Raw genomic sequence first — 23,219 nt, 5'->3', positions numbered from 1 at the left:
CTCAGTGCTGCGCTGAAATGTCAGCCTGGATGATGTGCTCAAGTCCTGAGTGTCGGCGAGCTGGAACACACTAACGTTTTACTCAGTAGTGCGCACCCTATTACAACTCCTCGGCTGATGCTGAGGGTGGCGCCGTCTGTGTGAATACCCTCAGAAGCAGGACATGGACCAAGAAAACAGAGAGACTCAAAAAATATTCTTGAGGAAAAAAAAACTTGCCACAGGGAGTGCACTAATCACCTCTTTCGCCCTCATGTGCCCCAGTAAATTGGTGTGACATCTATTGGAATATTTGGTTACAAACTCTTGAAGCAATGTCAGCTGCGAGGGTACTTAGTTCAGCGTTGGAAGATATAGATTCCCAAGGACTTTGGTCCCAATTCAACTACCTCCTCAGCGATCTTTATGTTCTCACAAAGAATAAAAGTTACATGCACCTCCCTCCACACTATAATTATCAGTCAGTAAAAAAACTGCCTAAATAGTTGGCACCACTTTCGAAAGGACATAATATTTTTAGAGCAATGTTTAACATTTTCTAATAATTGCTTGAAATGACCCTGACTCTTTTTCTTGTCCCTGTTCCATTTTATATGAAGCACATAATTCGGCTGACTGTCTCTGTCTCGGGGTGGGGGGTAATTCAGTTGTCCAGTATTTGACTGCGGATCATGTGATCCTTGGTTCACATCCAGGCGCCTCCTATCTCTTTTCAGCAATGAGGTTTGTTCATCAAACTCCCGCTCTGTTATCATAGAATAGTACAGCACCACAGAAGACCGTCGGATCTACGCTGGCTCTTTCTCAGAGCTATCCCACCCACCTACTCTTTGCCCTTAGCCCCGCAAATTTCTCCTTTTCAAGTATATATGCAATCCCTTCGGAAAGTTACCGTTGAATCTGAGCCCACCGCCCTTTCAAGTAGTGCTTTCTAAATTGGGAGCTTGACACTAAAGGTGTCATTCTTCCCAAGTATATATTGCCAATTATCTTAAATCTGTGTGTTTTGGTTACCGACCCTGCCGCCAGCGGGAAAAAAAAATGTTCCTCCTCATTTACTGAATCAGAATCCCTCTGAATCTCCAACACATCTGAAATCTCACTTTAACCTTCTTTGCTTTGTGGAGAACAATCCCAGCTACTGTAGTATCCCCATTGTTAGAAAAATTAGATTTATTGAATTTTATAGATCTTTTAAAATACTGGGATGTAAGGATTTTTTTCTTCAAAGGTTGAACCCTAGACCAGTTGATGAAAATGGATTTAGAATTTCAACACTAAAATTTGACCTCCAATTTCAAAAGCTCAAATCTGATTTTAATTTTTAAACATTTTTTTTAAAGGAATATATTTTTATTTAATTCAAGTCCCACAAGGAGCAATATAAAAGTGGGTGGTGGTGCAAGAACGGCATTAAACAACGGCAGAAGCATATAAAGATTATAATTTACGACTTTACCCCTCTTTCCCATAACCTCCCAAATAACCCAATACACTGAGAAAAGTTATGGCTCGCCCGCAACTGGCTGAATAACTCAGCCCCCTCGAGTCTTTGTGTATATATTTAAACCGATCTCATTGTTCTGGTTTAGGGTAACAAGGGAAAGAGTACACTCACAAGGAACATAACCCCCTAAATAACCCAACACTTGGGTAGTCAAATATTACAGTATCCATTTAACACAGTGCCCCTGTTGATTTTGCTAATATTAATATAATTCATATCTTTAAGGTCTGTTGGCGTTTCTCTGTTGGATTATAACATATAATTCTCTTTGGGACATATTTGCTATGAATTCCAATGGCTGGAGTCAGGAGAACTTTTATTTTATTTAAAATGCCTCATCCCATGAATGGGCCTTTCTTATAATTGTAAATTAACGGGTTGCTATTTGTTTCCCCAGCTTCCTTCGAGTTTAACACAGAACACTCTGAACGTTGGGACAGTTGCCAGCATCACCGAGACAGATCACTTATCTCATTGGGATCTTGCTGTGTGATAATTGAACAGCTGCATTTTTATACCACAGTGGCTGCACTTCCAATGTAATTCATTGGCCATAAAGCACTTTGGACCATCCAGATAATGTGAAAGACCCTGTATAAAATGCAAGTTATTTTATTTCCTGCAAATCCCAAGAGTACAGTTAAGTATACCAAAAAGAAACTACTTTCCCTCTGTGCCAGGTTCACACACAAATAATATTCCCTTATGTCTGATTATTGAGCTCTTCTTCATAAAAGGAAAAGGTTCAAAAATCAAATAAAGATCATTGGCAGCATTTGAATTCAGATCTGTTTATTTGTTCATGTGTTGTAAACAGAACTTCAGTTTCTCAGCATTAACTGTGGGGCCTACATTTCCCACAAATGGTTAATGGCTTGATTTATGCTCCAGCACATTTTTTGTAAAGGGTGGTTTCAAAAAAAACTTCAGCTGGTCCAATGATTTGTAATTGTGTACATTTGGTCTGCAGACATCTTCCCATTTAATTATTCAGTAGACGAAAGGCTAAAGTCTCCCAGAATGTGGGAGTGAGTGGTATAAATGTAACGCTACAGCAGGAAAGGCTTCAAAGACATGCCAGGGGATTACCACTTTGAAAGCAATGCTGATGCTGAGATTAGTGTCATTGGCGCAAACTGCAAACAGCTGTTCCAGTGTCAGTTTAATGTTTAATGATTGTTGCTACGCTGATGATGTCATGGGACATGGTACTGTACTTATGATTCTATTAGAGGGAATTCCTCCTTTGCATTAATCTTGTTGCATGAGGGGGATTCCTGGTTGCTACGGTGACAACATCCTACAACATTCCATGTTGCCAAGAGCAAAACGTCATAACATGATATTCCCTGGTGTCACCATGATGTCGTCATTATAGAGCTTCTAGTTACCATGGGAATATGTCACCAAAGGCACTCCTTTTTGCATGATGCACTAGTGTCAGCCCTGGCTCAGTTGGTAGCACTTTCACCTCTGAGTTCCAAAATTGTGTATTTAAGTCCCACTCCAGAGATAAAGTTCAAAGCTGGCCCTCCAAGGCAGTTCTGTACTGTCACTGCACTGGATGAGACATTAAATCGAGGCCCCAAACTGCCTTTCGGGTGTGAATAAAAGACCCCATGGCACGATTTCAAAGAAGAGCAGAGGAGTTATCCCGGTGTCCTGCCAATATTTATCCCTCAATCAACATCACAAAAGCTCTTTATCACACTGCTGTTTTTTGGGGGCTTGCTGTGCACAAATTGCTTGTTTTGTGTCCTGAATTTTTTGAATATATTCTTTCTTTCATGGAATGTGGGCATCACTGGCAAGGCCACTATTTGTTGCACATTCCCAATTGTCCTTGAACTGAATAGCTTGGCTTGCAGAGGGTACAGTCAACTACATTTCTGTGATTTTAAAGTCACAGGCCAGGGTTGCAGAATTCCTTCCCTAAAAGTCACTAGCAAGCCAGATGGGGTTTTACAACAATCAATGATAGCTTTATGGTCACTGTTAGTTTCATACTCCAGTTTTATTAGTCAAATTCAAGCACTACCAGCTGCTATGGTAGGATTTGAACCCATGCCCCCAGGGCATTCATCTAAACCACTGGATTACTAGTCCAGTGATATAACCACTACACCACCAGCTCCCCTCATAACTGGATACTATTCATTTGAGTTAATCAGGAAAACCAGAAAGTGAAGATGAGGTTTTTGAAGGTCTGTGATTGAGGACGATGGTAAAACTGAAAACAGTGGGGATATTATATAATTATGATGCTGGAATAGAATGAGTTGTTTCACAGTATGAGCTGGAAATTGTTTAATCCACCATTTTCTTAAATCAACATTTATTTTGAATATAAACACAGTAAGATTTCTTTAAATTTTAACTTGGCTGTAAATCCATCTCACGTCCTTCAATTTCCATCCTGGGTTGAGATGTTGGGGCAGTTATTGGTTTCAGCTACAGACACAGTCATGAACGAAACCTGTCACAACAAAGTAATTAAAAGTGTTAAAATCTAGTAGACTCCCAACAAAACAAATAGGAAAAGATATTCATACTCGGCTACAATGAAAATTTCAATCTTTATTTTGTTCGGGAGAGTACCTACTGCATAAATACAAATAAATAGGCAAAGGCATGTTATACCTTGGATTACCTGGAAAAACTCAGCAGGTCTGTCAGCATCGGCGGAGAAGAAAAGAGTTGACGTTTCGAGTCCTCATGACCCTTCCGCAGAACTGAGTAAAGTTAGGAGAGGGGTGAAATATAAGCTGGTTTAAGGTGGGGGGTTGTGGGGGGCGGGGGGAGAGAGGTTGGGGGGGGGTGGTTGTAGGGACAAGCAAGCAGTGATAGGAGCAGATAATCAAAAGATGTCACAGACAAAAGGAACAAAGAGGTGTTGAAGGTGGTGATATTTCACCCCTCTCCTAACTTTACTCAGTTCTGCGGAAGGGTCATGAGGACTCGAAACGTCAACTCTTTTCTTCTCCGCCGATGCTGCCAGACCTGCTGAGTTTTTCCAGGTAATTCTGTTTTTGTTTTGGATTTCCAGCATTCGCAGTAGTTTTTTGTTTTTATACCTTGGATTGGTGGATAATGTGTTTATACCGAGATCCATGAATTGGAGTGCTTTCAGGTTCTGGTGCCTTTCCAGTATACCCTGCACAGGCTGTCATCAGATTAGCAGAGATTCATTTCCACTGTATTTATATAAGTGCCTTGCTAATGATGGGACTTCACTAAGGAAGTGTTCCTTTCAGTGTTCACCCCAAACAACACCAAATTAGGTACTTCCAGCTTCAATGCAAGCACCAACCCAGATACCAATGTGAGCAAAGGTAGCTACAAAACATAAGCGCCCTGAGGACAGCAGCTAAGGCACTCTTGGCAGCCAGGGACTAGTCATAGAGACATTGAAAATAGGATCAAGAGTAGACCATTTGGCCCCTCAAACCTGGTCCGCCATTCAATATGATCATGGCTGATCCTCGATCTCAACGCCATACGCCCACACTCTCCCCATACCTATGATGGTTTTAGAGTCTACAGATCTATCTATTTCCTTCTTACATATATTCATTGACTTGGCCTCCACAGCCTTCTGTGGTAAAGAATTCCACAGGTTCACCACCCTCTGAGTGAAGAAGTTTCTCCTCATCAGTCCTAAATGGTATACCCCATATCCTGAGACTGTGACCCCCAGCTAGAGGAAACATCATCCCTGCATCCAGTCTGTCCAGCCCTGTCAGAATTTTATACATTTCAATTAGACCCCTATCATTCTTCTAGTCTCCAGTGAATTCAGGCCTAGTCAACCCAACCTCTCCTCATACGACGACCCTGCCATCCCAGGGGTCAGTCTGGTGAACCTTGTGCTGCACTCCCTCAATGGCAAGTATATCCTTTCTTAGGTAAGGAGATCAAAACTGCACACAATACTCCAGGTGTGGTCTCACCAAGGCCCTGACAACTGCTGTAGTAAGACATCCTTGCTCCTGTATTCAAGTCCTCTTGAATGAAAGCCAACATGCTATTTACCTTCTTAACTGCTTGCCGCACCTGCATGCTTGCTTTCAGTGATTGGATTACAAGGAACCCAGGTCCCTTTGTACATCAACATTCCCCAATCTATCATCATTTAAATAATACTCTGCCATTCTGTTTTTCCCACCGAAGTGGATAACTTCACATTTATCCACATTATACTGCATGAGCCATGTATCTGCCCACTCACTCAACTTGTCTAAATCGCCTTGAAGTCTCTTAACATCCTCCTCACCGTTCACATTCCCACCAAGTTCAGTGTAACCAGCAAGCTTGAAAATATTACATTTGGTTCCTTAATCCAAATCATTGATATATATTGTGAATAGCTGGGGCCCAACCACTGATTCCTGCGGTAACCCACTAGTCACCGCCTGCCACTCTGAAAAAGACCCATTTATTCCTATTCTGTTTCCTGGCTGCCATCCAATTCTCAATCCATGCCAATATATTACCCCCAATCCCATGTGCTTTAATTTTGCACATTAACCTCTTAAGTGGGACTTAATCAAAAGCTTTCTGAAAATCCAAATACACCACATCCACTGGTTTTCTCTTATATATTCTGCTAGTTATGTACTCAAAAAACTCCAGTAGGTTTGTCAAACATGATTTACCTTTCATAAATCCATTTTGACTTTGTGTAATCCCATTGATATTTTCTAAGTGTCCTGTTATCACATCTTTTATAATAGACTCTAGCATTTTGCCTACTATCGACTTTAGGCTAACTGGTCTGTAATTCCCTGTTTTCTTCCTCCCTTCTTTTCTAAATAGTGGGGTTACATTTGCCACCCTCCAATCTGTTGGGACTGTTCCAGAATCCACAGAATTTTGGAAGATGACACCAACAAATCCACTATTTCCATGGCCACCATCTTTAGTACCCTAGGATGTAGATTATCAGGCCCTGGAGATTTATTGGCTTTCAGTCCCATTAGTTTCTCCAGCATTTTATTTTAATGATACTATTTTCCTTTAATTCCCCTTTCTCACTAGACCCTTGCTACCCTAGAATTTCTGGGAAGTTATTTGTGTTTTCCTCCATGAAGACAGAACTAAAGTAATTGTTTAATTGCTCTGCCATTTCCTTGTTCACTATTATAAATTCTCTCATTTTGGACTGTCAGGGACCTATGTTTGACTTCACTAATCTTTTTCTTTTCACCTACTTATAGAAGCTCTTACAGTCCATGTTTATGTTCCTTTCAAGCTTACTCTCATACTCTATTTTTCCCCTCTCAATCAATCTCTTGGTCCCCCTTTGCTATATTCTAAACTGCTCCCAATCCTCAGGCTTGCTACTTTTTCTAACAACTCCATATGACTCCTCTTTGGATCTAATACTATCGTTAATTTCTTTTGTTAGCCATAGTTGGGCTGCTTTTCCTGTTGTGTTTTTGCACCAGAAAGAAATGTATAACTGGTGCAATGCATACATTTGTTCCTTAAATATTAAATATTGCCTATCCATTTTTTAATGAAGTTCCCCAACCTATCTTAGCCAACTCACACCTCAAACCTTCATAGTTTGATTTGTTTGGATTTAGGATCCTAGCTTTGGATCAGACTATTTCACTTTCCCTCCTAATGAAGAATTCTATCATGTTATGGTCAGTGTTCCCTAAAGGATCCCGCACAACAAGATTATTAATTAACCCCTTCTCATTACAGAATACCAAATCTAGGATAGCCTGTTCCCTATAATAAAAACAAAAAGCTAAAAGCTACTGCGGATGCTGGAAATCCAAAACAAAAACAGAATTACCTGGAAAAACTCAGCAGGTCTGGCAGCATCGGTGGAGAAGAAATCAGTTAACGTTTCGAGTCCTCATGACCCTTCATGAGGACTCGAAACGTTAACTGATTTCTTCTCCACCGATGCTGCCAGACCTGCTGAGTTTTTCCAGGTAATTCTGTTTTAGCCTGTTCCCTAGTTGGTTCCTCGACATACTGGTCTAAAAAAAAATCTCATACACGCTCCAGGAATTAATCTGCCACGGTATTATTGCTAATTTGGTTTGCCCAGTCTATATGTAGATTAAAGTCACCTATGATTACTGTAGCACCCTTGATACATGCATCTATAATTTCCTGTTTAATGCCATCCCTTACCTTATCACTACTGATTGGAGGCCTATAGACAACTCCCACTAATGTTTTCCACCCCTTGTTGCTTCTTAGCTCCACCCAGACTGATTCTACATCTAGATTTTCTGAGCCAATATCCTCTCTCACTATCGCAATGATTTAATTCTTATTTCATTCTTAACCAACAAAGCCATCCCACCCCACCTCTTTTTCCTTTTTGCCTGTCCGTCCTAAATATTGAGTACCCTTGGATATCCAGTTCTCAGCCTTGGTCACCCTGCAGCCATGTCTCCGTAACCACAATCGTTTCATATTCATTTAAATCTATTTGCACTGTTAATTCATCTACCTCATTGCGAATGCTCCATGCACTCAGATACAGCGCCTTTAGACTTGTCTTTCTAACATTTTTACATTTTTTTGTACTATGGCCCTATGTTCTGCTAGCCCTTGTTTCCTGTGCTGTCCACTTTTGCTTTCTACTTTTCTGTCTTTCACTTCTACCTTTGTTTCTCTCTCTTATGCAACACTGCTCAGGTTCCCATTGGACTGCCACTCTAGTTTAAACCCTCCCCCACAGTACTAGTGAATATGCCTGCGAGGACATTGGTCCCAGTCCTGCTGGGCTGCAAACAGTCCAACTTGTACATGCCCCATATTTCCCAGAATTGGTCTCAATGCCTCAGGAATCTAAATCACTCCCTCCCACATTATCTCTCCAGCCACATATTCATCTGGTCTATTCTCCTACTCCTGCTCTTGCTAGCGTGTAGCACTGGGAGTAATCTTGAGATTACTACCCTTGAGGTCCTGCTTTTTAATTTATTTCCCAGTTTCCTATATTCTGCTTTCAGGAACTCATCCCTCTTTTTACCTATATTGTGATATCGATATGGACCACGACCTCTAGCTGTTCACCCTCCCCCTTCAGAATATCCTGCAGCCACTCAGTGATATCTCCAGTGAGTCTGGCACCAGAGAGGTAACATACCATCCTGGTGTCATGTCTGCGGCCGCAGAAACGTCCATCTGTTCCCTTTACGATAGAATCCCATATCACTATTGCTCCCCCACTTTTTTTTCTACCCCCAACCCCCTGGAGGTCACCCATTCCCTTTCTGCCTGTGCACTCCTTACCTGCAATGTGACCACCTCACTGTAAGTGATATCTATGAAGATCTCATCCTTGTGGATTCTCCTCAGTGACCCCAGCTCCAAAACATAGATTTTGAGTGGCTGCTGGTGGAGGCACTTCCTGCATATGCAGTTGCCCTGGACACTGGAAGTATCCCTGGCTTCCCACATCGTACAGAAGGAGCATTCCATGTGGCCGAGCTGCCCCGTCATGATTACCCTTAAATTACATCCTTTACTTTTACTGCCTCTAGTTTAGAGAATATTAAGGACAGTAGAAATACTCACCAGGTTCTATTTACCAAGGCCACGCTCTTCTTTCTGAGGAAAGATTGAAAATGAAAGGATCACCATCTTCCCCCTTCACTGAATGCTCTCACTCACCAAACTCCAATTTAAGCCCTCTAATGCAGCCCAGAACAGCACTCCAGTGCAGGAAAGGCAGAACTGTAGATGGCCTGTTTTTATGCTCTCTGAATCTAGCTTCGGAAAACCTGTTTAAGCCAGTTATCTAATTAACTAGCTGAGCTGAAAGTAGAGCCTGTATAACCCCTGTTTTAAAGCTGGACTAAAACTCACCTTCTCCTAACCCAATGAGCAACTTTTAGTTAATTGCGAAATTAAAGAAAGACTAGACTTTAGATAGAAATTAACCCTTAAATTAACCCTTAGAAGTCCCTCACTCACCAGACTCTCTCCAATTTACACACTCGAATGCAGGCCAAAGCATTACTACCCAACATAGGCCTTCCCCAATCATTGACTAAGTAATTAGCCACAGTGAAACAATTTGGAACATTCAAGCAAAAGTGCATCCATTATTGAGTTGATCCATTGTAGACAACATTCTGCAGCGTAAATGGAGACTTTCAAAAGCATTGGAAACCATAGAATCATAGAATGGTGACAGCATAGAAGGAGATCATTTGGCCCATCATGTCTGTGCCAGCTCTCTACAAGAGTGATTCAGCTCATCACACACACTGGCTCTTTCCCCAGCCTTGCATTTTTTTCCTAACAGGTGCTTATTCAATTATTTTCTGAAAGCCAAGAATGTATTTGCCTCCACCACACTCTCAGGTAATGAATTTCTAAGATCCAAACCAGTCACTGCATAAAAATATTATTTCTCATGTAAAGAACCTATTTTATATTTTTCTTGGACTGTGACTTTAAAATTGGACTGTGGCTTTAGAAACTACCGTGGCTGCAGTTGAAAGACATGTTCACTGGAGCAGGATGAGGAATATCTACAATGTTGCTATCCTGGAACAGAGGCGCCATAGAAGAACAGGATGGTGCCACAAAGTAGTTCTGTACTAAGGGGAACTGCCTGATGACAGCATTTTAATTGGCTCCTGACCAGGTGATCAGGGTTCTGTGTGGTAACAGTGCAGGGAGAACAGCTCCTAGTCAACAAAGAGGGAAGACCTAAAACCTCTCTCTCCTATGTTTGTAAGATTCCAGTAATTCTGCCATAGTAGTTAGCTGGCTATTCCTCACATCTGTGTAACTTGCTTTCTCTCCTGTCAAGAGGAAAAGGGGGAAATCACCAGTAGAGACATTGAAAAGCAAGTTTTTCAACCAGTGAACTACAGACTGAAAGTGCTGGGAGACCACCTCATGTCATCAACAACAAACTGCAAGGAATTTGGAAGACATCAATCAAAATCAACCCGTCTAATCCTGTACTCCAGATTGGTGCTATTGAACTGTTTTATCTCATCCTTAAAATCCATGTTTTGTGTGCCTTATGTGTGTGTGTATGTGTGTTTGTATATAGGGATTTAAGAAGGGGATAGAATTTAAGTCATACAATTAGAAATAAGCAGTTCATATTTCTTTCTTTTGCTACTGGTTAAAAGCAATTTGTTTAATAAACAGTTATTTACATGTTAAATTTACAAACCTGATGCTCATATTCTGTAAACCTAAATTAAACAGTTGGGTAGAATTGGGGCAATCTGGTGGTTTGGTCAAACTTTTCACTTTTGGCAGGGCTCAGGGAACAGTGGGCCTTGATGTTACAGTGCATTATCTCCAGTCAGTCATGACAAAGTTTGGGGGCTTGAGTCCAGGATCTTTTGGAACAAAAGACAACGACAATTTGGGTGTAGATTTAGTAAGTAATAGAAGCTAAAAGGAAACACCAGGTTTGTACTAACAAAATAAGATGGCACTGGAAACTGCTAAAGCTTTCCTGCAAGTGGAAGAGATGTCCATGACAATTTTACAAGGGATCCCAAAAGCCAGGTTAATCAAATTGGCAAGTAAATTAAGAGTAGGATTGCCTGCCAAAGCAAGGAAGGCAGAGATAATTGAAGAGATGGCACAGCATTTAAAACTGGAAGGAATACCTGAGAGACCGAGTTCTCCAAGGGGTGATTCATTGGAATGGGCTCAAATTCAGTCGCAAGTAAAAAAAAATTGGAACTGGAGGCAGCAAAGGAAAGAGAAAGGGCAATCCAAAGGGAATTAGAAATAGCGAGGTTAGAAAAGGAGGAAAGAGAAAAAGAATGAGACAGAGAATTCCAGACAAGAGAGAAGGATAAAGAAAGGGAACACCAGCTTAAAATGCTGGCAGTTAAAAAAAGAGACACCAGGAGATGAAACAGGAGCTATGTCCAGATCAGAATCCAGCGGGGAGGTGTTTAAATGTGTACAAAAATCTTCCAAAATTTGAAGAAAGGGATGTTGAAGCATTCTTTATTTCATTTGAGAAGGTAGCTAAACAGATGAATTGGCCGAAGGAAAACTGGACATTGCCCACACAGAGCAAATTGACAGGTAGAACACAGGAAATTTATGCTTCACTGTCAGAGGAGGTTTCTAGGCATTATGATGTGGTGAAAAAGGCCATTTTGAGTGTATATGAGTTGGTCCCTGAAACATAGAGACAAAAGTTTTGAAATTTAAGGAAACAGCCTGGGCAAACTTACATTGAACTGAAAGACTTAAGCAAAATAGTCTTGACAGGTGGACATGAGTATTAGGAGTTGATACTACCTATGACATTCTCAGAGAGACCATTCTCTTGGAAGAATTTAAAAACTCCCTACCTTCTGTAATAAGAACCCATGTGGAAGACCAAAGGGTTGCAACTGCTAGACAGGCAGCAGTAATGGCTGACGATTATAAGCTGATCCATAAAGCTAAACCTTTTTTTCCATCACCCCCATAAATTTGAAAAGGATAGAAAGTGGGGGAGTGAAAGGAAGGCAAGTAGCCAGGGTAAAGGATGGATAGCTGAGGTCTCCTCCCCAGATCAGGAAGGGAGGTACTGAGGGTGGAGGTGAAATTCAAAGGCCTAAGTGTTTCCATTGTAATAAAGCACATTGGTTCAGAATGCTGGAAGTTGCAAGGGAAGCCCATGGGGCTTATTGGGGTTTGTAAGAGTCAGTCTGAAAAGGGAACTCAAAAAGAAAATGCCGCAGATCAAATTGTATCTTTAACTACAAATAAAGGACTAGAGGTAACCACTCCTGTGAACGCAGGTGAAGTGAATAAAGTAGATGTGAAATATAAAGGGTTTTTGCCTAAAGGAAAGATAACCCCTTTTTCATCAAATGATGCAGCTAAACCCATAACTATATTATGGAACACAGGAGCTGCTCAAACTCTTTTGTTGGAGAAGGACTTAGTTTTCCCTCCAGAGAGTTCAATGAAAGCCAGAGTATTAGTAAATGGGATAAGTGGAGAGGATATCTCAGTTCCATTGTACAAAGTGCAATTGGAGTGTGATTTGTTGTCTGGATCGGTGGTTGTAGGAGTGGTTAAGAAATTACCCAGAATGGGGTTGATTTACTCCTGGGGAATGATTTGGCAGGTGTGAAGGTTATAGCTTTGCCCATAATTACGGAAAGTCCAAGAGAAGCTAAAAAGACAGAGCAGTTACAAGAGCAAGTTCCTGGTATTTTTCCATCGTGTGTGGTGACCAGAGCAATGGTTAAACAAAGTCCATCACCAGAGGACAAAGTAATGCCACGAGCAGAGGTTAGAATAGCCGAAACTTTCTTTCAGGATGAGGATAATTCAAAGGAAGTGTTTGGCATGTCAGCATGTCTTCATTAATTGAGGCTCAGAAAGCTGATCCAGAGTTAAACAAGTTAGCACAGTCAGCTCACACTGAAGCTGAGGCAGAAGGAGTTCCGGAATGCTATTACGTTAAAAACAGAGTTCTGATGAGAAAGTGGAGGCACCCTCATAGACCTGCTGATGAGGAATGGACAGTTGTTCATCGGATAGTGGTACTGCCCAAATATCGTAAGGAGATGTTGCAAGTAGCACATGAAATCCCCATGGCAGGACATGTAGGAATATGGAAAACCCAAGCATCAATAAACAGATATTTTACCTGGCCGAGAATTCATAAGGATGTAGTACAATTTTGTAAGAAGTGTCATACATGTCAGGTAGTAGGTAAACCAAAATGTAATCAAACCAGCACCTTTAATACCCAAACCAGCCTTTAAGAACCAGGCAGTCAGGTATTAGTAGATTGTGTTGGACCATTATCCAAAACGAAAGCAGGACATTAATATGTCCTTACAATCATGGATATGACCACCCGATTTCCAGAAGCTATTCCTTTAAGAACAATCACAGCTAAGGTGGTAATGGAAAAGGTAACTCAGTTTTTCAACCGTTATGGCCTACCAATTGAAATACAACATGACCAAGGTTCTAACTTCATGTCTAAAATTTTCCAGGACATAATCAGAAATTTGGGTATCAAACAACTAAAGTCTACCGCTTATCACCCACAGACACAGGGAGCTTTAGAGACATATCATCAGATTCTCAAAACCATGATGAAGACCTATTGTCGTGAATACCCAAAGGATTGGGACAAAGGATTAGATTTCTTATGATTTGCTACCAGAGATTCTCCAAGTGAATCTACTGGATGTAGTCCATTTGAATTGATCTATGGTCATGAAATAAGAGGTACATTGAAAGTGATTGAGGAAAAGTTCCTAAAGCAGCAAGATGAATCCTCCATATTGGATACATGCCCATGTTTCTAGAAAGACTCACAGGAGCAAGTAAAGCAGCACGAGAGCAGACTAATGGAAAAGAGTTAGAGAAACAAGTCAAGTCAAAATCCAGCGCACGTGATCCAGAGCAGAGTAACGGTAAAGAGGAGAAATCCAGAAGTGGAGATCGTAAGCAGAGTAAACGCAGAGAGCGAGAAAAAAGGGCCAAATCAAAATCTAGAAGCCGAGATAGAGAACAGAGTAAAGACAAAGATAGGGGGAAAAGGGACAAATTTAGAAGTAAAGACAGGGTGAAAGAAAAATTAAAGAAAGAGAAAAACATGCAAACTCAAGAAGCGGAGGCAGAGGACAAAAACGCAAAGAAAACTGGGTTGAATCCAGTAGTAATGATGCGGAACAGGGCAAATATAAATATCAAGAAAAAAGAGCAAAATCCAAAAGCAAGGAAAGGGATGGAGAAACCGGTGGAGCATTTTTCCAAGAAACTAAATCAATATCAGAGGAAGTACTCTAGAGTAGAAAAAGAAACTCTAGCATTGTTGTTGTCTCTTCAACACTTTGAAGTTTATGTCCAACATGATAACAAAGAAACACGAATCTACACTGACCATAATCTGCTGACGTTCATTGAAAAGTTTAAAGCTCGAAATGTGCGACTGTTTAGATGGAGTCTATTGTTTCAACCATTCAGTGCAAAGATTGTTCACATTGCCAGTAAAGATAATGTGATCACAGATGCATTGTCCCGGGTGTAAATTACTGAAATAAGTTTAAAGGAGAAGGATGGATGAATGAATGTAAGTCTCATGTTTCGTTACCCATGTGTCACATACCTTGTGATGAAACACATTTTTTAAATGGCGATTCATCCTTTTTAAGCATGGAGGTATGTAAAGAATCTTTTTTATTTTTATTGGTCTGTGACTTTAAAATTGGAATTGGCTTTAAAAACTACCATGGCTGCAGTTGAAAGATATGTTCACTGGAGCAGGATGAGGGATATCTAAAATGTTGCTATCCTGGAACAGAGGGTGCCATAAAAGAACAGGATGGTGCCAGAAAGTAGTTCTGGACTAAGGGGAACTGTCTGTTGACAGCATTTTAATTGACTCCTGACCACGTGATCAAGGTTTTGTGTGCAGGGAGAACAGCTCCTAATCTGCAAAGAGGGAAGACCTAAAACCTCTCTCTCCTATGTTTGTAAGATTCCAGTAATTCTGCCATAGTAGCTGGTTGGCTATTCCTTACATCTCTGCAACCTGCTTTCTCCGAAAGCCCCTGTCAAGAGGAAAAGGGGAAAATCATCAGTAGAGACATTGAAAAGCAAGTTTTTCAACCAGTGAACTACAGACTGAAAGTGCTGGGAGACCACCTCGTGTCATCAACAACAAACTGCAAGGAGTTTGAAACACATCAATCAAAATCAACCCATCTAATCCTGTACTTTGGATTGGTGCTATTGAACTGTTTTACCTCATTCTTAAAATCCATGTTTTGTGTGTCTTGTGCGTGTATGTGTGCTTGTGTATAGGGGTTTAAGAAAGGGTAGAGTTTAAGTTATAGAGTTAGAAATTAGCAGTCCATATTACTTTCTTTTGCCCCGGTTAAAGACAATTTGTTTAATAAATAGTTATTTACTTATTAAGTTTACAAACCTGGTACTCGTATTCTGTTAATCTAAATTAAACAGTTAGGTAGAATTGGGGCAATCTGGTGATTTGGTCAAACTTTTCACATTTGTCATGGTTTGGGGAACAGTGGGGTTTGATATTACAGCGCATTATCCCCAGTGAGTAATGACAATCATGTTGCCGTTGATCCTTTTGCCAAACACATTAAGTTGCTCTCCCCTGGTCTCAATAGTTCCACCAATGGGAACAGTTTCTCTCTATGTACTTTAACTAGATCACTCATGATTTTGAACACTTCTATCAAACCTACTCTCAAGCTTCTCTTTTCTAAGGAGAACAACCACAGCCCATGTACACCACAGCGATTGCATTACCGTCATCAATCCTCTCTGTTACTTCATCAAAAAAAATCTACATTTTTTTGTCCAAGTGCCTCTTAATTTTGTCCCAAATTATAGTTTCTAAAAGCTTTCCCACCACGGAGGTCAAACTGATTGACCGGCAGTTGCTAGGTTCAGCCTTTTTGAACAAGGCTGTAACATTTGCAATTCACCAGTCCTCAGGCACTAACTTTGTATTTAAGGAGGTTTGGAAGATTATTGCCAGAGCCACACAATTTCTGCCCTTACTTCCCTCAGTATCCTCGGGTACACCTGATCTGGTTCTGGTGAGTTATTAATTTTAAGTACAAACAGCCTCTCTGATACCTCCTCTTTTCAATTTTTAGTGCATCCAGTGTCTCTACCCCTCTTACACTATGGGCGCCTGACCTGATTGGGCGTAAAACCACGCGAGATGACATCGGGCAAGCGCCCTAACACCATTGCACACTCGTGCGATATTTCACTCAGCAGGTTTGCGCAAAAGCCGAACGCGCACCCACCAACAATTAAGCAGGCGATTAAGCCCACTAATGGCACAATTGTCTGCAATTTTTCATGGCTCGTCCAACCTTACGGTTGGTGGAATGGCGAATCGGCCAGGCGGCCTTTACATTTTTCATGAAATCTCATCCAAGGGCAGGATGAAATCTCCGTTAGGAAATAAAATAAAAAGAAATATCCGCGGACAGCATTTTTATGAGGTTTGCTTCCAGGTGCTTGATTGTGATGCGTGGACATTTTTTTGCAGCTCTTTACCGCTTCATTTCATTATTTGCAGGTCTGCAGCTCCCTGAGGCAGCTGCCTGCCTTCAGGGAGCTCTCCAGGGAGCTCTCTCACAGCGCCCACCCATGCCTGCGGTGACATCATCGCCCACCCTCTACCCGCTCCCCCACCCCGGCAGCGCTGAGCTTTTCAGCATGCGTTTCACGCTGGCTGGCCGTTAATTGCAGTCGGGGGGCTAATCGCAGTCGAGAGTCTGGTTCCTGGCCGCTCACGGGCCCGCCAATCGCTTGTGCCCAATGACCAAAAAATTCAGGCCTATGACTTTGGCAGGATCTGCTTCTTTGCTAAAGAGATATGCAAAGTGTTCATTTAATATCCCAGCATTGCCCTCTCCCTCCATGCATAGATCCCCTTTTCGAACCCTAATCAGCCTCATGCCTCCTTTTAATACATTTTTACTATTCCTAAACCTATAGAAGACGTTTGGATTCCCTTTTATGTCAGCTGCCAGTTCCTTCTCATACTCTCTCTTTGCCTGTCTTATTTCCTTTTTCACTTCCCTTCTGAACTTATTATGCAGCCTGGTTCTTACTCATATTATTAACCTGACATCTGTCAAATGCCCCATTTTGCTGCTTCATCTTGCTCTCTCTATCTCTTTCGTCATCAAGGGAGCTCTGGCTTTGTTTGCCCCATCTTTCTCCCTCATGGGAATGTACTTCTGTAACCAAACCATCTCATTTTTAAAGGCAGCCCATTGTCCCAATAGAGCTTTGACTGCCCAATCTTTGATTCCAGTTTACTTGGGACAGACCCATTCTCACCCTATTGACATTAGCCCTGTTCCAATTAAATAGTTTTAACTCTAGATTGCTCCTTGTCATTTGGCATGACTAACCTAAACCTTATAATATGATGATCGCTGAAATAGCAGTTGAAATTAAAGAATATTATTAGAACATGATTCTTCAATAAAAATGTAGCTCAGACTTGGTGAACAGTGATGCTCTAGAAAAAAAAGATAAAACCTGGAGTGCTTATTTTTAGTCTGGATTAACAAGCAGACTGCAAAGAGGAGTCAACTAACAACAGAATCTGATTGGCCACAGTCTAAACTAAATTATAAATATCAGTTCAGTACCAGTGTAAATTCATACTCATTGTTCTATATTTGTTCCGTCAACGTAAGTCCTGGTATCCGAGACACATTAATTAATCATCCCATTCTGCTTATTCTGGCTGCACCTAACTTGGTCCTGTGGCTTTTTCTGAAACTCAAGACTATAATTTTCCCTGTCAGGGTAAATGGAAGCACGTGTCTGTGCAATGGTAGTCTACATTTTAGAGCACGCCAGTAGTATCCAGAGTGTGTGTCTGCCCAATATAGTCTGACTGGTACATATTTACCAGCGCTATCTGAAGACTCAGGTTCCTGTCTGTAATTATAAATGGTCGCCATTGTGTACCCTATTATATACATCAACTATAAATGATTATATTGCACACCCTGTGATATGGATCTGACATAATAACTGCTTGCAGACTATAGTCCAGGGTAGATCTGGGTGCACTTGAGAAGCTTAACTTTATATTTAACAGCACTGGTCACATTTATATAGCCTATTATAGTTATGGCTCGGTGGCTTCACTCTTGCCCCTGGGCCAGGAGTGTGTGTGTTTGTGGGTTCAAGTCTCATTGTAGAGCCTTAAGTGCAGAAATCTTCTTTAAGGTAAGACATGCCCTCTAAGGTGAAAGCAAAAGGTCCCAATGAACTGCTGGTGCCCCTTAACTAACATTATTGAAACAGATTAACTGGTCATGGTCATGTTGCTGTTCATGGGACCTTGATGTGCCAAATTGGCTGTGTGTTTTCTATATCACTACAGCTCTTTTATGATGCCACAGTCACAAGTCTGCAGGAACATCCTGGTATAACAGTTTCATTGCAATGCCAATTGATTGCAGCTGCAGCCAAATGTGAATAGTCCATATGTACAACATGTGTCTTCAGGTTCTCTAAGCTGGGCATTCTTTAAATAATTAAATTGTAACCTGTGGTGTAAAATTGTTGCCCTCTGTCAATACATCAGTGCTTAAATCATCACCTCCATTTCAAAACTCATTTCCTCGTGTTAAAATACCCCTTTGGTCTTGTCTCACCTTTTTCTGTAACCTCCTCCGGTTGCATTCCTCCCACTCTGGACCCACGTGTATCTCTTACTTCCTTCATCCAACCATTGGCAGCCTTGCCTTCAATAATCTAGGCTCTAAGTTCTAGAATTTCTTCCCTAAACCTCTCCAACTCTCTACCTCTATCTCCCTTTTTAAGAGAATCAAGGGAAAGTGAAGTTGAGGGAGAAGATCAGCCAATGATCTTATCGAATGCTGGAGACATGTGGCTTATTCCTGCTTCTATTTTGTAAGTTCTAAAGATCTTCATTGAAGTTCTCCCTCTTTGAACAAGTTTTTGGCCACCTGTCCTGATATCTTTGTTGATGCCATGTTAATGCTTGGCTGATTACTTTCATTTGACATGACTACATAATAAACACCTGTGGCTACAAGAGCAGGTCAGAGCCTGGGAATTCTGGGGTCAGTAACTCACCACTAACTTCACAGAGCCCGTCCATCATCACAAGAATGTGATGGAATATTCTCCACTTGCCTGGATAAGTGCAGCTCCAACAACACTCAAGAAGCTCAGCACCATCCAGGACAAAGCAGCCCCGCTTGATCATCATCCCATCCATGACCTTAAATGTTCGCCCCTTCCACCACCAACGCACAGTGGCAGCAGTGTGTACCAACCATAAGGTGCACTGCAGCAACTCACCAAGGCTCCTTTAACAGCACCTTCCAAAACCACAAACTCTTACCACCTGGGAAAACAAGGACAGCTGAACATGGAACATCACCAGTTCCCCCCCAAGCCACTCACCATCCTGACTTGGAACTAATCTCCCTTCCTTCACTGTCGCTGGGTCAAAATCCTGGAACTCACTCCCTAACAGCGCTGTGGGTGTACCTATACCACAGGGACTGCAGCGGTTCAAGAATGCAGCTCACCACCACCTTCTCATGGGATGGACAATAAATGCTGGCCTAGCCAGTGACGCCCACATCCCAAATAAAAGACACCCGGGCGCTTCACTACGTTATGGGTTCTACATAAATGTAATTTGTTGTTTTTAGGAGTGTTGGACACGCAAGGGGAGAAAGGGGCGGGGGCGGATAATTGCGTGTATTGATTTGATTTGTCAGTGAACATTTGTTTTATGGGCAGTTAATGATGGCATTTGGGAGGAACAAGCTTCGAGGCATCGCTGCGGCTGATGGAGTACAGGAGCCTGAGCTGACAGAAGGAAAAGTATAGTCATTAAACCAAAGTGCTTTAAAGGTTGCCATAATTTTAACTGTGTATGTTGATTCAGCTCGTTTTCAATGTGGGGGCTCTGCAACTCCTCCAGTTCCCTGAGATAACAATCCGCCTCACTGTTTAAAAAGTAGCTGAGGGCAGGAGGACATTGTTTTGCTCGTTATTTTTTTTTAAAGAAATGTTCTGTGAAAAGGGTGAGGTTGAAAATCTCTCCTCCAACCGCGTCCTAGGAGCATCTTTATCGGGTCGTTGTGGGAACGTGGTGGAGATAGAACACTGACTGTGTAGGGCATTCACCCTTTATTAAAAAAAAACATGAGTGCAGGTAATACTTGGGTATCGAGTGACACTCAGAGCGCCAGCTGCACTGGGATAAAACGACCACACAGATCTCCTCCCAGCCATACATCAGCCACATTGCCAAAGACGCGATCTCTGCCGCCTTTGTTACATACTCATGTCGCTTTATGGAGCATATGTAAAAGTTTATCTGAAGTAGAATAATCTGTTCGGGAAAACTATCCGCCTGATTCCAGCGACACGTGTTCTCGCGCAGCTGTTCCCAGTGTTTCTTTAAAAGGATTTGTATTTTTGTTTAAAAAAACCTCCAGAATATTAACCAGTTTCTCTGCACCAAAAGGCGAGACGATCTCTGTTTTATGAAGCGCTGTCTGTACTTCTTCAGATATTGAATTTTTCTGCAGAGTTATTGATTCCATCAGACTTTTAAAAATGTGCAAGTACCTCGCTGGGGGTGGGGTGGGGGGAATTCCGTCTGCTTCCAATAAACTTCAAAAATTGCTCGGTCCCATTTTCGATGTTATCGGCTGAATTTTTCCGGGAACATTTCGGATGTTTTTTGAACCTAGGAGCCTAGAGGCTAGTGGATCAACAACAGCTCAGAGTCGTGCCTGCCGATGAGTACATTTCAAATGATAATCAGGTTCAAACTCTTGGAAAGAGAATGGGGGGGAATGGGGCCAATTGGAGGAGCGAAGGGGGCCGAATGGTCTCTTTCGGAACTGTATCATCCAGTGACGGTGTGTGTGTGTGTGACCAAGTGTGAGTGACTGGGTGAGCCAGATGTGGTCACTTCTTTTAAAAACACCAGTATACATTTCAGACTGAGTTTATTACAACCTTCCGTTTATAGTGTGAATTACACTAACTATTAGGTCAGCAGGCGATCTCCGTCTGGGTAACGAACAATCAGGGTTCTTTCCCAAAAAAAAAATAAAGAACATTGTTATTGTATTTTGTCAAGAACAGTATACGAAAAGACCTCGAGAAATCTCGTTAAAGAGGGTCAAGTAAGTTTGCGTAGGAGAGAAGTGAAAGGAGAGAGTGCAGTGATAAAGAGGTGGGGGGAGAAGAAATGACATAAAGTCATTTTCAGAGTAGATTCCCAGATATAAAGTGGAACAGTGAGAAACAAAATAAACATCTTTCTAAAGAGAAAATTGGAGTGAAGTTGAACTCAAATTCCCTGTAACTTAGAAAAAGGAAAGCAGGCGACAGGAATACATGAAAAGGTCACAGAATGAGTAGGGGCAAAGCTGAAAAATGTTTCTAAACTCTTTACTCTTTGGGGGGGGAAAATCTTCAGCGTTTGAAAGGATTGTGAAGAGAATGAAAACCAACGGCCTGGGAGGATTTCCATTAGAAACTAATTTACAAGTGTACCGCTCTCTTTCATCTGCAGAGATAGAGTCCAAAATGTTCTATTATGTATTCGGACATAAGTCAACTGCTTAAAGAGGAAACAGGAAATGTATTATGCAAACAAGGAACATAAACTGCAAATGTTGGAATTCTGAAACAAAAAAATGAAACAACAAATGCTCAGCATGTCAGATAGCTTCTGTTGAGAAAGGTACATCAGTCAGAGTTTCAGGAGCCTCTCACGAACCTGAAAGGGGGAGGGGGGGTGGATATCATTTCTTCAAAGCTGGGCTCTCTCTCACTTCGAATAGAGATTTCTCCTGAGCTAAAAGCAGCTTTTATAACCGGCCGAATTTGTAACTGAGATTTCCTGGGAGCAGAATTTAATTGGAAGATGCATGTGTACACACAAACATCAGCACACTGTGATATTCACAGAGGAATCCCATACACTCCGCCGCAGACACACAAATACATTCTCACACACACACACACATGCATCATTGGCGCACACTCACGGCCCAGCACAGTTCACAGAGCACACAATCAAACACCTATTCTCAATCTCGCGTACGTACATGTACACACGCACTACAGCACCCCAAAACCTAAACTCCTCCCTTATCTCGAATCACATTTCTTCATTGACCCAAGTACACAATCTGGTGGAGGTAAACAATCTCCACTGTAGATGACCCCTCACCATGCCTTTGCATTATTCATTTTGAGATTTGAGCGTCGTTGACTGGGCCAGCATTTATTGCCTATCCCTACATACCCTTGAGAAGGTGGTGGTGAGCTGCCTTCTTGAACCGCTGCAGTCCATGTGGTGTAGGTACACCCACAGTGCTGTTAGGGAGGGAGTTCCAGGATTTTGACCCAGCGACAGTGAAGGAATGGCGATATATTTCCAAGTCAGGATGGTGAGTGACTTGGAGGGGAACTTCCAGATGGTGGTGTCTGGGTTCCAAAGCTTCTAAAATTAAATACATTTCCCTGAACAAGCTTTTTTTTTTCAATTTAAAAACACGTTTATCTCGCATTCTGTTTAGCCCTTGGGACCCTAATGAAATCAGTCACACATTCAATGTAAGTGAGGATCTCCAAATCGAGTTCAGAGCCAGCCACGTCCCGTGGACCTGCTCAAGGATTTTTTTTTTATAACACAAGTTGTTGGTCCATTTACTGTCGAAACCCCCTGCCCGCCCCAATACCCGTCAGGGGCTGCATCGAACAATTGTCCGCTGCTGGGTGTGTGGACCCGAAACAAACTGCAAATTCAAAGTAAAAAAAGATATCACAAAAGTCGCTGTAAGTTCCGCTCTGTTATTCACTGGCCTCATGCATAAGTCACTTCAGTCCCGTTTGTGCTGCTTCTCTGCTCCGAAAACGGAAAGATTGGTATCTTGGTTCGATCGACTGTGAAAGTTGGGCCGCAGTTTCTCAGCTCTCCAATCTGCGCTGCAGAGGGTGGGGGCAGCTATTCCCGCAGTTAACTTTTCGCTCGAAGCCTTTCTATTGATTCCCACGTGCTTTGTATGTTGCTTTTATTGTTCGCCGTATTCCAGGAAATTGCAGCTGTCAATCATTCCTCCATACCCATTATTTTCGAAATTAAAACAAAAATGTAGTAAAGACCCTTTTAGGAAATTTAGCATCAGCGTATCCCGCTTCT

General features: G+C 41.8%; 1 long non-coding RNA gene across 2 annotated transcripts in view; it reads right to left on the bottom strand.

Annotated features, from left to right (window-relative positions):
- Positions 1 to 3,825: 3,825 nt before the first annotated feature.
- Positions 3,826 to 23,219, bottom strand: part of LOC144667853 (uncharacterized) — a 32,481-nt gene continuing 13,087 nt past the window's right edge. The window contains exons 1-3 of one of the 2 annotated variants that reach the window (XR_013573386.1): positions 17,913 to 18,041; positions 9,059 to 9,091; positions 3,826 to 3,983 (exon numbers count right to left, since the gene is read on the bottom strand). This is a non-coding gene — a long non-coding RNA (uncharacterized LOC144667853). Of the gene's footprint in view, positions 3,984 to 9,058; positions 9,092 to 17,912; positions 18,042 to 23,219 lie in introns of those variants that run through there. The other variant, XR_013573385.1, reaches the window with a different exon arrangement.

The sequence above is a fragment of the Cetorhinus maximus genome, chromosome 25 (genome assembly GCF_964194155.1).
Source record: "Cetorhinus maximus chromosome 25, sCetMax3.hap1.1, whole genome shotgun sequence".
NCBI classification, from domain to species: Eukaryota; Metazoa; Chordata; class Chondrichthyes; order Lamniformes; family Cetorhinidae; genus Cetorhinus; species Cetorhinus maximus.
The sequence above is the reverse complement of the archived record's forward strand: the minus strand, read 5'-3'. Positions and strand labels throughout refer to the sequence as shown.